This window comes from Melanostigma gelatinosum (genome assembly GCF_949748355.1).
Source record: "Melanostigma gelatinosum genome assembly, chromosome: 2".
Lineage (NCBI taxonomy): Eukaryota > Metazoa > Chordata > Actinopteri > Perciformes > Zoarcidae > Melanostigma > Melanostigma gelatinosum.
The window spans coordinates 13,239,068-13,252,714 of NC_136635.1; the positions used below are offsets into that span (position 1 = coordinate 13,239,068).

The 13,647-nt window shown below is 40.6% G+C and overlaps 1 pseudogene across 1 annotated transcript; it reads right to left on the reverse strand.

The window, feature by feature from the left end:
* Nucleotides 1-144: 144 nt before the first annotated feature.
* Nucleotides 145-10,872, reverse strand: LOC306791632 (calretinin-like; annotated as a pseudogene). Its single transcript, XR_013773214.1, has 11 exons — nt 10,471-10,872; nt 5,496-5,572; nt 4,986-5,075; nt 4,724-4,804; nt 3,591-3,647; nt 3,006-3,083; nt 2,388-2,443; nt 2,256-2,295; nt 1,529-1,582; nt 749-820; nt 145-575 (listed from the first exon to the last, which is right to left on the reverse strand). The product of XR_013773214.1 is annotated as a calretinin-like (transcript).
* Nucleotides 10,873-13,647: the final 2,775 nt, after the last annotated feature.

Sequence of the window (13,647 nt, forward strand, 5' to 3'; positions counted from 1 at the left end):
TCTTATATTTATTCGTTCTCTCGATGTCATTTTTGATAGAACAGTACAAGCCTCATCAAATAAGATTATATTATATAAACAGAAATAAATAAACAAACAGATGCTACAGGACAAATGCATTCACTTTCAATTCACTGGGAGAGAACCATATAGATATGAGATGAACATAAAAAAAATGCATAATAAAAATGGGAAGTAAAATAAATAAAGTCATTGCTATGGCTATGTCACTGTGGAACTGCATTTTAAGATCCAAAAATAGAAATACAACTCAGAGGGGTACAAAGCTAAAATAGCAGGGCCAGCAGTACACCGTGTGCTCTCAGGAGCACTTATGTTTTCACTCTAAGTGGTGAAGCGAGGTTAAGGGTCACACATGCACCAGGTTACATCAGGAGGTAGGAAGGAGGAGGTAGTGGGGGAGGACGGCAGGGTCCGAGGCAAGGAGCTCACAGCGCGGAGTCCCGGCAGAGGACGATCTCCAGCTCAGTGCGGTAGAGTTTCCCTCCATCAGACAGGGCCATGATGCTCTTCTTGTACCCCAGCAGTCCTTCTGTGTCCTCGGGGGCCACGTCCTGCCACAAAGGACAAGGGCACAGAAAATCAGCAGGCATAAAGTCGTCTATGGACGGTGCGACCATGCAGTACAGTGCACGGGCATCTCAGGCAGCTGTTCCATCTCTGCTCTATATTTGGAGAGTAGAAAAGTAACCTGAACTGATCAATCAATGGGCTAACTATTCATTACCATTTTCTTCTTGTCACAGAGGTCCTTCAGCAAAGCATCCAGCTCCTGCTCATCAATATACCCATTTCCATCCTGGTGACAGAGACCAAACAAGGTCTGAATTAGACAGAAGAAATAACAGTACTTTTAAAAAGAAGACTACAGACGTACTAGCAGCTCTTTGAGTCTGTACTGAGGCACAGTAGCGATTTGAGCTAAATGCTATAATGCTTATCATTTACCATCGTAGTTTAGCATGTTAGCATGCTAATATTTGCTGATTAGCACAAAATGAATGACATTCATTTTGCTGGATAAAGTACTCGATATATTACAATTTTGACCTGATGATGATGCTAAATAAAAAATAAGGGGATCACCCAAGTTATTGCAATTAATCCTGTGGGTGACATGAGTTTGTGCACCAAATGTCATGGCAATCAATCCATTAGTTGGTGAGAAATTAAGAAAAAAACCTCATTAGGATTCATCCATTGGGCACCATGAATGTCTGGAGAAAACGTCAACCAAATAGTTGTTGTACTAAAGTAGCTATCAAGGCTGATAACTGAACATTTTTCAAGCACTTGTTATGAGAAGTGGTATGATGTGGAAATATAACTCAAAGTGCATAAATAAGAGGAAACGTGTCATCACTCAAATACAGCTTCATCGACAATATGGAAATGTTACTTCGTTTAACGTTGGACCGTCCAGCGACAAACACACACATAATTCATAAAAAAAACACAGATATAGTGTATAAGACGACAAACGCACTGACAAACATGCTCTATTCACCTTATCATAGAGGGTGAAGAGGCAGTCAAGTTCTTTAACTGTGAGATTGATCCCCTTTGTAAAAGAAAGAGAGGAAGCAGTGAAAATTGTTCGAAGCTGCAGGGTATTTCTACAGACCAGATCCAGAATTGATAATAATCCATGCAGATTATGATACTGGAACTGGAGTTAATCCTGATAAACCTAATCCGCTGTCAGAGAGGAATTGTTGATCTGCTCTCGGGAGCTAGCATTTGCAACATACATGATACATATAAAATACATGTTCAAGATGTTCATGTATGTAGATTAGTATCATTTTTGTGCTACAAATGTTGATCTATGAATAGTTTGCACATGTATTCCCTCAAATATGTCTTCCAACTAAGAATACATATGAAACTATGCAAGAGGATGAGCTACATTTATTTTTAGATGCAAATTCAAGTTATTTTTTAAACCGATTAAATTGAAGATAAACTATGTTCCCAGACACATAAGAGGAGCAGATCATGTTTTAAAAGATATGTTATGCTGTAATATCTCATTCCTGAAGGATTTAATACGCATTTGTGTCAATGCCCCATATGTCCATCGAGTATTTGATGACAAATAATCCTCTAGTGGTGAATCCAATACTGTTGTTTTGTTCTGAATCTCCAGTGTTTTCTAACTTTTCGACATCAAGAGGGACAGCTGCCGAGTAGTTGTGACTAAATGCCTAAAATCAATTTGAGAGTAATGTTACCTCGAACTTCAGCAGGAAATTTTCCTGGACTGGCAAGAGCCTGCAGTTAAACAAGAAGGAAGGTTTCATCTCGATGGCATCCTTTAAAAACAACGTACACACAGAACAAATAAAAGGTGGAGACACACTCACCTCGCCATCTCAGAGAGGCCCAGTTTACCGTCGCCATTCAGATCGAACATCCTCAGCTGCACAGAGAGAAGAGGACTTATTAGAGAGAGCAAATAGGAGGTCTGAACACATGAGCAGTCGTACATGTTGAAATGGCAAAAAGGGAAAGTGTAAAGTGATGTATCAGCTCTTTAGGTGAGCTTGAGGATGAACCCAGACAGTCATGTTATTCAGGATATTAAAATGAAAGCCTTTGGGGTTGTTGTTTCAGTTACATTATGTAGAAATGTAGCAGCCAGGTGCTATATTTTAAACATATGGGCGAAGATGTAATGTACTGCTGTAAATATGAAGCAGAAATTGAAAGAATGTTCTGTTTTATGATCATTCTTAGAGTCACTGACAACGTTGAAGTATCATTTAATAAATCAGGCACAGTTTAAATGTATACAGTCAATTAAAAAAAAAATGACATTGAGTTCTATAAACATGTGGTTCCACTATAATGTTCATATAAATATGGATAAGTAGAATAAAATGTTATAGTGAACAGTTTGATAAAAGTCTTTAAAGACTTGAGTCTTGCAGTTATAATGTTGAGTTTGCAGAAGTACATATTCGGTGCCTAATAATACTCACAATTGTCTGTGTGTACTCATAGAGCTTCTTGTCATCGTAGTTTCTTTTAGCCTTCTTCAGCAGGTCTGACAGGAAATACTGAAGAGAGAGAAAAACATAGCAGTCAGTGATTAGACCATGTGATGCATTTATGATTGGCAGTTAGCAGTTATGGTGACTATGAATGGTGTTGATATCTACAGAGCGCCGAATGTGAAAGCAAGCAAAGGGTTTGTTTTTAAATGTTCTCGGTGGTTTTGTTTTTCACAGAACAGTGAGAACTTTCAATGGAGAGTATAACACACATGTGCAGGTTCAAAGTAGCTCCATCAGCAGAGACATTAGCACCAATTATAGCACTGGCATGACACGGAAGCTAATCATCATCTAAAATAAGGTCTGGTGTGTTTACAGTAATTACAAAAGAGAAATGTGCACAGCCAACTATTTATTTGATGCTCTCTCTTTTGTTTTGATATTCTAAACCCACAACTCTCAAACTCAGTGAGAGCGCTGTCAGACCAGCTGTGCAGCCTATTTAGCATGCGCTTCAAATGATTCCCCATTAATGCTCTTTCTTGCAGAGTTTGGCATATTGCGTTTTACCTTCAGCTCATTCGACTCAATGTATCCACTTCGGTCAGTGTCGTACCTCCGCCAGGCCTGCAGCAGAAGAGTGATGTTGTTACAGTAGCTGTCAGAAAGCATGCATGCTACTTCAACCACAATGATCAGTAAGAAAAACACACACACACACTTTCTCTATATGTTACCTGATTTACAGCAAGAAAGACAGTAAAGAGAAATGACAGAGTTACGAGGGTGTCATCCGACATTGTGTAAATATAGAATTTGTCAAAGCCCTTATTAAAGATAGATACCTAAACCCCTCCAGCACTCACTGCCTTTCCCCTGCAGAAAGCTGTGCTCCATTCATAATGTATTGCTGCCTGAGAATAGCTTTAACACACAGAGCAGCCTGAACAGCACACCACTGAAAACCCCCCTCAGCCCAACCCAAGAGTACACCAAGCGTGTGTGTGTGTGTGTGCGTGTGTGTGCGCTTATTTTCAATCGCAGTGGACCAGATGTTCGATGCCTGACCATTTCTTTTTAATTATTTCAACATATGCAACCGAAGAAGAAGTGAGAGTCAAATATACAACTGTTTACTCGCTGGCAAGGTGTTAAATTCCATCTGTTTAAAGGTCCTACTGTCTTTAATTTAGAGTGAACAGAGAACTATTTAAGACTAGAGTTCATGTTTGGTTTGTCTGTTACACTGACAGTGAATTCAGTTCATTTATGTCAAACAAGACAATTTAAGTCAGCTTTATGCTGTCAGGACCAACATAGTAAATGCAGCGCAGTCTCCAGTACAACTTTTAACATGTTTGTCAGTGTTTTAACTCCAGACACATCATCGAGGCTGTAAATTAGCAATTTACAGCCTTTCTGGACTGTTTTCACAAGAAACAGGCATCCTAACTTGGCAGGGAAACAAGAGGAATGGCAGGGCAGCTGAACATGTTTCCCACAGGATGAGCTGAGGCGGCGCTGCTGACTTGAGGCATTTGTGGGGAAATCAAATCTTTTTTTTAAATTATCATCATTAAATTGAATCAGTTGTGATGGGTGTGAGAGCTTGACAGAGCAGATCTAATATATAGATTGATAAATACAAAAATGAAAGCATAAATAAGGTAAAAATAGACCAATACCAATGTATACAAACTTACAGCCATAAACTCGGCGCTGGATCCCACAAACTCTCTGAAACAGAGCAGGAAGTTTTCCTCTGTGGGCAGAATTTGAGCCAACTACAAAGAGACAGAATGGTTATTGTTCCAGAGACTTGATCGAAGATTGGTAGTGAAGACACAAAATATATGGACAGAGAAAGGGTTATTACACGCAATAAAAGATAGAGCAAAACCAGGGATGTTGTGGACATACTTTCAGTGTCTCAACCACTAAAGGACGTTTTCAGTTCGTTCTCACCTCTGACATCTCAATTCTCCCATCAGCGTTCTTGTCAAAGTTGGCCATGAACTCCTTCATCTTTTCTTTGAACGTAGCATGTGTAGGATCCTGCAACCACATCAAATCACAGAGGACACGTATGACACGTATCATAGTGCTGCCTTTAATTTAAACACATACTTTCATTTTTTTAAATGAATGAATGAATGAATTTTAAAAACAAACCTTTCAAAACATGTCTGTAGTGACTTTAACAAATACCCATTTTATATCTTAAAACCACTGGGGAGCAAACGGGAGAACTTGTTTGGACGCGTGATCCACAAACAACATTATGTTTATATTACGACTACATTTTGCAACAGCAACTCGTATGAAATTAAATTCCATCCATTTTCCTGTCAAGATAGTGAGGAAAATGCTGTTTAATTATGACGGATATATCCATATTTTATTTTGTCAAATGATGGATTGATCGCTTTGGGTCAATTTACCTCAGTACATATTCATTAATGTGCACGCACTCACCACGCCTGCTCCTCGTCTTGCAGCCTCCAGCTCTTTGAAGAAGTTCTCCAGCTCCTTCCCTTCGATGTAACCATTTCCTGCGGGGCACCAGAGGAACTAAATTAGTTTGGCACAAATTATGTTATGAAGCTTTTAAGTGGCCTGGAGCTTTGTTGACTGTTCAAAGGTTTGATTGAATACTGTGGAAGTGGACTAAAGATTAAAGGTCAATAGGGGTCTTTCCATTTTGGAACAGTTGCCAAACCTTGAGTGCTGGTCTGAAGTCAACAAAGCGTGATTGGATCCAAGTAAGCGGTTTAAACAAAACGTACATGCTCACAGCTGTACACAGTGTGAATATTTGGTTGCACCTCATCGTCATGTCTTGAGTGAAGCATGGAGGTCTACAACACAGGGAAATACGATGCCCACGTGGCATATCGTCTCTGCACAACTAAACACTTTTAATAGAAAACTCACTTTGATGAAAACAAGCTCATGTCTATAGGATATTGATTTTCATGTATCTCGTGCCAAATTGGCATTTCTGCATTGTGGAGATTCCGTGATGTACTGCAGCAGGGCAAAAAAAGAGTCCATTAGCTGGAGTGTTTGCAGTTTAATGAGTTGTCTTGCCTAAGAGGGTGAAAGTGTGCAGTCAGATTGATGCTTATTGGGGCGTTCTGTCCCCAATGCTTTGTACGTCTTATGACAGTCACATGACTGAGGATGATTTTAATGCAATAATCTACAAGTCAGAGGGTAACATGTAGGACATTCAGAGCTCTCTTTTTTTTAATCATAAGAATGAGTCCCATCTGTCCAGTCCCAGTCACCAGAACCACATAACCACATAACCGCTTTGATCAAACAAAAAACATGAATAGAATTGTTACTTAAATTCTGGATAAAACCCAGATGTACAGAATGAAATGCATAGAGAGTTACCCTGCCCCCCTCTTCATCTCCAATCTCTAATCCTTTCATCTACTCTCCTTTCTGATCGTTTTCTCCCTCACCTCCCCCCGTCCTCTGGTCTCCCCGCCGTGCGATTCATTCGCACACAGTATTTGATAGGCGCGCCATGTCACCATCTGTGCTGTGGCTGAGCTGCTGTTTTAGATATAAACAAATCACTGCAGGGACACAAAGCTTTGGGGGTGAAAACCAAAGCAGGCCGACGCAGCGGCGTGACATTCGTCTTCAGTTCAGTTTCACTTTTTTTGTCATTGTTCAAACTTAAACTGATTCTCTTTTCTTGACATGAATTGGCATTCACGTGGAGTTATGGCTGGATTACCTCTTGTTCGTCAAATAATTAAATTCTGTCCACCAATGAAATGATCGTATCTCCATCAGTGATATCAAATGACTTTGAGCGTTAGGGTGTTGCTTAAAAAGACATGTTGCTGGCTAGAATCCACCAGTTCAACAGTGAGCACGGTACTCCCTCACTTTATCACTTTCTATACCACAAACACACAATCTTAGATCAGTTCAGGTTTTACAGAGAGAAAAGTAATAAAAATAAACTTTCTGTTTAATAAGCAATGAAAAACGTAATCTTGATCATTATGCTAACAAAGTGATGTTAAGCAGGTTTATCATGCTTACCATCTTAGTTCAGCATGTTAGTATGCTAACATTAGCTAATTATCACTTAAAGCTAAGTCTGATGGGAATGTCTTTGGTTTTGCAGATATTTGGGCATACATTATAATTTTGACCTGCTGGTGGCACTACATAAAAAAGCAGAGGATCACCAAAATGATGACAATTCAACTTGAGGAGGAGATGAATGTCTGTAAAATAAATGTCCTGGCAATCCATGCGTAGTCGTCAAGATATTTCAGTCAAAACCACGAATGTCAACCTCGCGGTGGCGCTTGAGGAAGCATCAGGGGATCACCACAGTCAGTAGGGTTCATCATCTGGGGATCATGAACAGTTGTTGAGGTGTTTCAGTCTGGACCAAAATGGCGGAATGACCACTTGACATTCCCATCCAGAGAGACACTCTGCTCAATAATTATTCACTGAGCGCTTCATCCGTCCTGGCTGACTGGCAGAGCGGGGTTTAGGCAGATCAAGTGAGACAAAATGCTCACGTGTGGAAACAACAAGAAACCTTGCTCTGATTGACCCAAAGTACACTTGAATCTCGTTAACCACATTGTACTGTTAGATCATGATCTTCTAATCTGAATACATTTCACAGGACTGGTTTTTGAATACAGTACAGAGCATCTTTGATGAAGTACGAGAGTGGTGGTCAAATCCTGTTACTTGTAATCAACCTTCATAAGTAACGGTGTTCTCAGTTCATTGAGGCTTCCTGCCAGAGTTTAGTTGCAATACTAAACGCAGCTGCCGCATGGAGCGCACCACTGCACACTGCATTCTGGGCAGATGCAGCCCTCTACCTCGCAAACATTTTGAAACACAGCTCAACTGCTGATTGCTCAATGGCACCTCGGAAACAATCCAGCTGCCTAACTTGTACTGACTGAAAACGACAAAAAGGATCATGCGGAAAATACTCGCTGAATGAAAAGAAAAGCCCACATGAGTTTGAAATGAATCAGTGCGCACGTTCTTCAGCTGGCTGAGGTCCTCAGTTGTTTGTTTGTTTGTTGTTCTCCTTTTCCCTGCAGCCAATAGGAGCTACGGTCCAGTCGGTCACTGCTTTGCTGCAGCTGTGGTCAAGAAAACAGCCTGTTGCTGCCATGATGCTATCACAGCCAACAGCAAGCCATCACCAACACGGCCCCACAAATAGACGGTCTTTCAGAGAAAATAGGAAATATTGTATTAATTAAGGGTGTGTGACTATATAGCGGTTTTCTCTGGCAGGGGAAACACGTTACTGATAAAAGTAATGTATTACTGTGTTACTCCCAGCGCTGGAAATGAATGACTGTATGAAGCGCGAGCTTGTTTGGTGGGAGGGGCTTAGTGCAGAGAGGGTAGAGCCAACACCTTTTCATTCCAACTCCTCACCGTTGATGCTTGGTGTACCTTTCTAACAGTGGCCGTGCATTTTATACCTGGGCCTTCTGTGCTGTCCTACTGAGCTACGTTATTTGTTTCTATTGGTGTAATAATACACGTATTCGTATTAAACCGTTTGGTACGAGGCTTACAAACCGAACAATACGTTTCAATAACACTCGTGCATTTCGAAAATGCAGAAGCTTAAATTGTGGGAAATATAATGTTTTCGGTGGACTGCGCTCACATAACAGACAAAGGGATGTGTGACCTTTTGAACTCGGAACAATAACAAAAAAACGAAATAACCCCGCGATGACGGGATGGTTCGTCATTAACGGACAAGTCAGAATCAATGTAATTAACACAATGACAAGAACAGTCACATAAAATGTCAAGCATGACAAATCAATCGAACGAACACCAGCCGGCGAACGAACACTGGGCTGAATCTGATTGGATAAAAGCTCTCTTAAAACAAGCTGTGCTGGAAGCAGAGCAACAGAGGAAGATAGGAGCCGTGCAATGAGAAAATAAGATAAAGGGGGAAAAAATTACAATACATGTATGTGTAAAAATGATGAAATTATGAAATAACTTTGTGATTCTGTTTAGGTCAGCAGAGAAGGCTACTTTCTAACGCATTGGTGGCCCCGCATATGGTCTTAGTAAAGAAATGGTCAGGGTTGTGAATTCAACCAACAATACTTGCTTTGGTTTAGGCAACAAACCCACTTATTTAGGTTTAGGAGAACAACATGGTTGGGCTTAGAATAAGTACAAAAAATAAATACGGCGAACACTTTGGCTCTTGAGCATTAATCTCCTGGTTGAAAGTTGGAGCATTTTCTCTGAGCCTCGGATAGTGACGCAGATGGGTTAAGCTCGGTGCAGGGAGCCTAAAGGATGCCTTGTGCATCGCTATCAGTCGCAGAGGGTGTGACGAAGCGTATTTGATGCTTTGGGAATGAGAACGGACTGACCTGCAGGTTGAGGGCTGTATTTTCTAATTCTTACAATATGTTGGAGGTTATAATGGAATGTCTGCCCAATAATGCCAAAAATAACTAAAAATTACTCAAACAATTAATCAATTACAAAATAGTTGGTCAACAACTGATTAATAAACTAATTGTTTCAGCACTAACTGTTATAGATTGATGACAGCATGAACAATAGTTATATTCAGCTCCATCTGTATCTAGCATGTATATAAGCTACATGTATGTTTATAATGTGGTATTGCTGGCACGCACACACACACACACACACACTGTTTCCATCCCTCCAGTTCATTAGTAAGCGCTCAGATTCAGAGGCTTCATCTTTTCTTTCTCACATTTTCACTCCGCCCCCCCCCACACACACACACACACTCGCTCTCTCTTGTCCTCCCTCATTTGCATCCTTTTATCCCTCTCCCATCTCTCCTTCACTCTATCATTCTTCCTCTTGTTCAGCTCCCTCCCCCATCTCCCGCTCTTCTTCATCCTCCTCTCTATAACTTAACTCTGACGGAGTCTTATTTAACTTCTCTCATCAGATTCTAAACAAACCGTCAATGACACATTTAGATCCCAGAAAATACATTACACTCACAACATAAACGACAGGATGTGATACGTCGTACAGAAGAGCATTGAACACACATTGCTGAGCAGTTTACTGCAGCACACCAAATATATATTTATTTTAAATCAAGTCAATTTGAAAATTGAAACACTGAAATGAAAAATATGATATTAATTTTCCATGTATTGTCTTACTCTATAGTATTAATATGCTGTAATATTTTTCATGCTGCATGATTTTTAATAAGCTTTTCACTGGACAAGCTATTTATTGTTATAATAGTTAAACTCTCACAGGAAAAAGATATTTAAAACACAATAAACTAAAAATATGAAATTCTACACAAACTTCGCAATTATATATTTAGCTTCTAAAATATACTAATTGATAACTCAATTGATGCCACAGTCGTCAGACATCTGGGCGCACTCACCGTCTTCGTCAAAATGTTTCCAGATGTCGATGAACTGCGCCGCGGTGATCTCAGCCAGGTGCAGGTGGGGCGACTGCTGTGCTTGAGTTGCCATCTTTGCTGTTTCTCCCTCCTTGTAGTCGAGTGTAACAGTTCGAGGTAAACTTTTCCCGGCGTGCAGCTCGTCGGTACTGTGGGCAGCTCCTCCTCAGCTGGGGCTTTTAAACTCCCCGCGGCGTCCGAACTTCTCCTGCCCGCCACACGGGGGCGCGTTCATCCTGAACAGATCCTGCAGGCAGGAGACCAATTACAGGACGTGGAGGAGGAGGAGGAGGAGGAGGAGGAGGCTCTCCTGGGCTTTGCATATGAGTTACCATTAACTGCTGTCCAGGCTGCTGGTTTGATACCAGGACCATTATACATGATCCAATCCTGCTGCTCCCATGAGGAGAGAATTACATCAAACAATGTATCCTATAGTGAGGCGTCCTGCTGGCTCCAGTGGATCTTGAAGGATGTCATCCCTGTCTCTTCCAATACTGTACCTCCCTGCACTGTCATTCATCAAATAAAGCCTGAATAGATTAAATATCAACAACACCTCCGGAGAACTAACATAAAAATGTGATGTGAATCTCATGCTCTAGTGAGGGCCACATTTTCTTCTTCCTACACTGTCTGCTGAGTTTTGATTTTACCGATCCGATGTCACAAATGAGACTATGCCCTCCATTCTCAGCTTTTACGCTCACCTCCTTCAATCTTTCACACTCTCCATCATTCTTCCCGGCCTGTGGAGGTCGGAGGGGCACTCAGTCTCCGTGGCCAATCGAACCCATTTTTGGCGTAAATCCAAGCAGCAGTAACAGCGGCTGTTACTAAATCACCAACACGCCTTGCCTTCCTATCTTTTTTCTCATCTTTTCCTCCTACTGTTTGGTGCATCTCCCTTCTCCAGTTTGGTCCCCTTGGCTGGTGTGAAGCATGGGAGCTGTGGTGGGGGGGAGGGTGTTCAGATTTAGAGGATGCAGAAGAAGAAGACAACTCTTTATCTCCTCCCTGCAGAGCTGCATGCTGCTGATCAGAAGGAAATGGGAGAAAACAAACAGAGAGAGAGTTGGAGAGAACAGATAATAAGTGTGTGTGTAGGATAAGTGCATATGTGCAACTGCTGTATGTGGATGTGGAAAAGACAGAGAGGGGGGGAAGATATTTATAGTAAATGTCATAAAGCCTAAACAGCATGAATAATAATTAAATACATGCATATGGTTTGCAGAGCTCTGAAAGCTCTCTGTTGAAAGTATTGGAGGTAAAGTGATGGGATGAATAATGAAGAGGTGTGAGCGACAATGATGGATAAGGGACAAAGACGTTAATGTACCTCTGATCACCTTTCAAATGGAAAAGGGTCATGTGGATATGAGCATGCACGCTCATGTACTTACATATAACACACGTGCTGCACACATTATGTTTACATAAGATGCACAATTTGAATCATAAACAGACAGCCGATGTCGAGGTGTTGGCTTTGCATGTCAGTTATTCAGGATAATTATGCAGTCCTCTTAATGCTGTATTTAATGTATCATGTGAAATTTAGATTAGTTAAAACTGGATTAATGTTGACGGTTAATGTTGCAGGCAGCATGTGTTTACTGTAAGAGGCTTTTCAGTTCACTTTCATTTAATTTTCTGAAACAATGTTGCGTCTTCGGTGTGTTGTGGAATATTTCTATGAATAGTCGGGAGAAGAGTGTAAAATGTTTCTCATCAATGTCAAATGAAACAGAGTCTGGATGAACGATCAAAGTTGTAATAGTCAATTTATTTGCTTGCAAGCAAAGAGAACACAGTCTCACAGACACATCACCGTCATCTGTGTGAGATGCTCTGATGACACAGTCAAATGCATAGACATTTATACCCAAACAGCATGCTGGTATAATAAAAGATGTCAAGGCAGATGTTTTCCTTTGAAGCACAGTGTCCTGTCTTTTACGATACCCTGAAGGCGCTTTATGGCCAGTTTACGAATCCCTTTGTTATCAGTTTGTCCCACAAGATTTATGGAGACATCAGATGCTTCCTTTGATGTCCCCGTGAACGGGTTAAAGAGTTAAGTCACAGTATTGCAGAGACGGAATAAACCGGTGAACCGTCACACATCCTAAATACCTGAAGAGGGTCATGCTCTCCCTGATGCTCATCAGGAAGTACCGTAATCTAAACATCTGTGTTGCCGTCTTTGAAGACAAATAATGCACAGGAAAACAGACACTAAGATAACAGATCACAAGACCCCTGGATCCGAATTTTACGAGACTCATTTAGAGAACACAAGGTTTTTTAGTGCCTGCTCTTCTAAACTCAAATTCCTTAACCCTAAAACAGTAGACTGACATATTTTCCCATAACAGGTGTTATGCAGAATTATGCAGGATCAAGTGCACACATCCTGTTTGCGTTTATGCATAAACTGAACTCATTATTTTAAATAAAACTACAAGCCATATTCAGAGGGCAGACTGAGTAGTACTTGTGGCAAATTAAACTGAATGAGCGCAATATGTTCTTAAATAAAGACAGACAGGTTTGAACTGTGGGTCAATGGTTTCTGTTATGGATGATTATTACCTCCAGTGTCTGCTGTTTCTCCACATCTGTCCTGCTCCAATCAATGAAAGCCATTTCGTCAACACTCTCGCTACACCTTCCATTCAGTAACCTAAAGTACAGTCAAAGCTTTGATATAAATTGTTTTGGAAAAGGAGGTTGTGCCTCAACAATGGGATTCACAGAGGCGTTCAATGAGCAGATTACAAAGAAAAACTTGTGAAAAGATGAAGTCAAGGAAGATAAAAATACATTTCACTTGTTTATTTGTCCCTTACACAATAGAAATATGCTTCAGCGGTTTGGCATGGAACCTGAATCAGAGTGTTGTGAATATAAATAGTTTTTGTATTCACAGGGAACTGTGTGAATATTAAAGTTATAGTAGTATATTCTGACATCCATTTTGTAATGACTGTACAAAGCTTTGTCTATAAAAACTAAAGCTGTTGTGTCATGAAGCCTCCAAGGACGCGCTTCCTATTCCCCTTCTTACAGACACTGACATTCATCTTAAAGAAGAGCTTTTTTCAAAAGAACTCAACACCAATTTGAACCTTTTTGAGAAGAAAGAGTAGG